This window comes from Olea europaea, chromosome 9, assembly GCF_002742605.1.
Source record: "Olea europaea var. sylvestris chromosome 9, O_europaea_v1, whole genome shotgun sequence".
In the NCBI taxonomy this organism is placed as follows: domain Eukaryota; kingdom Viridiplantae; phylum Streptophyta; class Magnoliopsida; order Lamiales; family Oleaceae; genus Olea; species Olea europaea.
In genome coordinates this window covers 13,752,079-13,756,978 of record NC_036245.1, presented here as the reverse complement: position 1 = coordinate 13,756,978, position 4,900 = coordinate 13,752,079, and the positions used below count along the sequence as shown (strand labels likewise).

At 31.3% G+C, this 4,900-nt stretch overlaps 1 non-coding gene across 1 annotated transcript; it reads right to left on the bottom strand.

Moving 5' to 3' along the window:
* Positions 1 to 4,500: 4,500 nt before the first annotated feature.
* TRNAS-GCU lies at positions 4,501 to 4,582 on the bottom strand. The gene has a single exon. It is a non-coding gene; the product is annotated as a tRNA-Ser (tRNA).
* Positions 4,583 to 4,900: the final 318 nt, after the last annotated feature.

Sequence of the window (4,900 nt, the reverse complement as noted above, 5' to 3'; positions counted from 1 at the left end):
CTGCGGCCAAATATTTGGTATGGAGCAATCACTGTGGGGGAGGGTCTCTTGTGCGCAGAAGTGTACAGGTAATGGAGGAAATCTGTGATCCAATTGAGGCATAACCCGTGATTTACCCTGTCCAAGGTTCTAGGGGCAAGGGTCTTGGGGGTCCAGGATTTAGTCTCGTGTAAGTTAGGACACCTAAATATAAAAAAATAAAATAAAATATCTACTACTACATCTTCTTAGCATGTCATTCAATTCACATATATCGAAATGAACAAATTCAAATAAGTTTGTTAATCTTACTGCACTATGAAATGGCCTTTTAATCATCTTTGATTTAATACATGTTTCACATTTTTCTAAGTTATCAATTTCACATTGTATCAATCCACATTTAACCATTCTTTTCATAGTTCTAACTTCTATATGCGCTAATCTACCATACTGTAAATTAAATAAATCAATAATATAGGCAAATGATTTATTTTTATTAGAAATATTCTCAAGAGTACAAAGTTTGGCCATTCCTTCAGTGGAATAGTCATTTCCAAAAAAATGTCCATTGTGGATTAGTACAAGTTTTCCAGATTCAGAAACAGATTTAATTCATGGCTTTTCCAATAGAGCTCCACTTGCTAGGTTTCTATTCATTTCTAGTACGTTAAGAACATTTGTTAAAGTGATCTTCTTTCCTGAAATGAAAATGATTTCCACATTGCCTTTGCTAATCACTTTAGATCTTCCTTCATTTTTCATTTGGATTTTTTGACCATCTTCAATGTTATGATAAATTCTAAAAAGAGATATATCATAACAAACAAGGATAGTCACACGTGTCATACCAACAACAGCTAGGAACTTTGCCTTGGATTGCATTAATTTTGGTCATCGTAGTTATAATCTCATCAACGAAATTTACTCTTCCTTTCTTCTTTGGTTGTTTTTTATATCTACAATTTCTTGCATAGTGTCCCAATTTTTAACAAACATAACAAGGTCCCTTGGATTTATTTTTGAACTTCCATCGATTCTTTTTGGGACCAAGAGGTTCCCTTTCTATTTATATTTGTTGGAGTTGTCACATTGTTCATGACATTGGCTTTCAAAAAGCCATCATAAGAACATTCAATCTTATCTCTTGTTCTTGACTTTTCCTTTGTGCGAAGATGTTTTTGACTATCTTCCAAGGAAAAATCTTTAGAATTTCGAAGAATCTTCTTCCTATATCATTTCTAAAACCCTGAGAGTTTAGCAATGATTGCTCCCACTTGAAATGTTTTAGAAAGTTCAATTTTCATTACTTTCAATTTGTTGACAATTATTTGCAATCATGTACTTGAGATAACAAAGGAATATTATCCAAAAATTTGAAATTAAAATATTTAGAAATTAAAAACGTTTTGGGACCTTCCTTATCGACCTTAAATTTACTTCCAAGTGTATACCAGATCTCTTTTGCTAAAGTGGTATTTGGTTTAGAGACATTTAGGATGTGACCGCGATATATTAATTCGTCATCTTCCCACTTCTTTCTTTTAACACGAACCTTATCAGCTTCTTTCTCTGTTGCATTGGAAATTGACTCCTATTTTGGATTAAGCACATAGAAGATCTTTAATACCGTTAGAAGGAATTTAAGTTTCTCCTACAGTCTTGTGTAGTTGGATCCTTCAAGTCAGTCCAAATGCACTAAACCTTGATTCATCATCTTGATTGTAACGAGTGCAGATTTCGTCTCCATCATAGTAAAATGACAAATATTGTTTGAGATTGTTATAAAAAATACAGCAGTTAAGAACAACTTTATGAAGAAGAAGAAGAAGAAAAATATATATCAAAGAAGGCTTGAACGTGAAGAATATATCGTTGTCCTCAAATGATTTTTGCCTCCTCTCCTAGTGCTTTTATAGGATTGACATGACAAATAGTTTGTAAGATTAAACAAGCCTTCATGAAGAACACCAGAAGCAAAGTGAATCAAAAACCTTGGACTACAACATACAAAATGCCCTACCATTTTGGAATGATATACTAACACTAGTTAGATATCGAATGCGGGAGAAAATAAGTCTACTTTAGGTTGGGTATTGACTTTTGGAGGAGGTACAATTTTTTTGGAAGTCTAAGAAACAAATATGCACTACTCACTCAACAATAAAGTCAGAGTTTGTAGCATTGGTCAAAACTAAAAAAAGAAGTTGAGTAGCTAAGAGATATGTTATATAAAATTCCTTTAGATATAAAGGATATTTCTTCAATACATATCTAGTGTGATAGTCAAGCTACTCTTGCTCAAGCATAGACACATGTGTCTAAGACACGAGTGTGTAAGGAAATTAATCAAGTATGAAATAATTTCTCTTATACATGTTAAGTCTAGTGAGAAATTAGTTGATCCATTTATTAAACCTCTCACAAGAGAGTTAGTAAGATTGACATCAAGTAGGATGGGGTTTAAACTCCTTAATTATATCCACCAATGATAGCAACCCATGAAAAGTATACTAAACGGGTGTATTTAGGTTCAAAGGGTAATAAGTCATTCGATAAGTGGAAAGATTTCAACACTATTAAGTTATTAAACTCTATCTTATCTTTGGTAAATAGTATTGATTGTTATTGTTAGATGCATGAGTTATAATAAAACTCTTAATGAAGTTCAATGCGAGGTATAAGTATTGCTAAAAATAACAAAGATATTAGAAGAACTTCGTATATGTGAACTTCAAGGTGGTACTATCTCATTAGAGAGTTAGAGTTTTCTCTCTTTAAAAGTTTAAAGAAAAATTATAAATACAAGACCATATTAGCACTAAGCGAGTTAGAGAAACTTGTGAAAATTTAAAACTTGTGTGTGTGATTTCATCGGTATTGTCACAAGGAATAACTGATTCAAAACTTCCTAGTTACCTGGAATTTTAATAATGCTTTATGAGATTTACATTATGTTTAGATTCAAATCGAATGATATCTAATCCTTATACATGGGGGTTGATATTTCATTATGTGATAACATTGATTTTGAACAAGTAGAAGATTGTTTTAATCTTGTTGTTCAAAATTTAAAAAATGGATGAAGGATGAATTAAGAAAAGAAGGAAAATGTGCCCTAGAAAAGGGTCTATGCGATCACATAAGCCATTTAGGCATGCGGTTGCATATGGATTTGTAGAAAATTTTCAGACCACAAATACTATAACTATGCGACTCCATGGTTGTAAAAAATGAACGTTGGGGGAATTTTTTGGAATTTTTGGTGGTTTTCTTAGTGAATCCATGCACCTGTTAATTTGAGTTGGAACCATTTCGTGTAAGGATGATTGAAATCTATAAATACGTGTTGCATTCATCTCAAAATATATGAAAGATTTATTCTATTATTCATCCAACTTTTGAAAGAAATTTTGTCTCTCTACATAATTAAATTCCTCCTTTTCACTTGTTCATTTGAAGATTCACTTTTCTTTTGGTATTCTTCATTGGAGGCTTGTTTAATTCTACAAACTATTTGTCGTTTCAATTCTATAAAAATATCACAAGAAGAGGCAAATATCGTTTGAAGACAACAATATATTTTTCGTGTTCAAGCCTTCTTTGATATACCTTCATCTTCTTCTTCCTAAATTTTTTCTCCATTGGTGTATTTTTTATAACAGACAGTTTGCCATATGACAAACTATCAAACTTGGTGTACACCAACCATGATTGTAAACACTAAAAAGCTTCATTCTGTTCTTCTAACTGGTTGTTCGTGTCCTCTTGATAATTTTTTTAGAACCAGGGAAGCAATAAATACTAGAAATATATACATATTGTTTCATTCAATATATTTATTATGTTGTATTTGACGAAGTCACGCCCCACTCCCCACCCAAGAAAATAAATAAATAAATAAATATTGTATTTATATCTACAAATTTCCTTCGTGGTTTGTCATTGGTTGCTGCTTAAAGATTCAAGACTTATCCAAAATATCACACCAGATTTGTGTTTAGGTAATGGCTTAGTCCAAACAAGTGCATTTGTAATACAATTACTGCCAAATATATATCAACGTCGTATAGTAAGGACGTTTGCTCACATTCTATAGTTTTCCTGTGCAAATGGTTTAGTATTTTGATCGAAATATCAGGACGATAATTTACTTTATCAGTTTGTTGTTCACATTGAAAATTCACATACTATTTTCGCTTTGATTATTTTGTGAACCAGAAAATTGTAGTGTTGATGATGTTGCCTCTGTGTTGTTATTATACGAGACTATGAGTGGCTTCTTCTTCTATCAAGTTATACATTTTCCCAAAAAATAAAAAAATAATAATAAAATGCAATTTACTTACGAATTTATGTATAAAAGACAATTAAATAATATTTTTTTACCTAAACTTTTTCTTAACTTACCATTGAACTTCTGATATATATATATATATACACACACACACACACAATAGTGGTGAAAATTAAAAAGATAAAAAATTTAAAGACAGACAAAGCAAAAATAGAAAGAGTGATCGTCGCCTGAGAGATTCGAACTCTCGCGGGGAAACCCCATGTACTTAGCAGGCACACGCCTTAACCACTCGGCCAAAGCGACATCATGACATCAACCTTTTCTGAAAAATATATATGATGATAAAAATAACCTTATTGCCCATGCTTTTGAAATAGTGTTGGGATTTTATTTTGGTTTAAATTTTGAAATTATAATAATAGGAGAATATTTAAGAATTTATATTCTTTTAACATCACAAATTCGTCATTAATATGACTTGATAATTTGATGTCAGAGGACTTTTCATATGTCCACAAAAAATATATATTTTCAATTTTAACAAAAAAATAAAAGATTTATCTTGCAACCCTTTTCTCATATTCACTAGTGGGATTGACTTCTAAACATGTGAATGCTTTT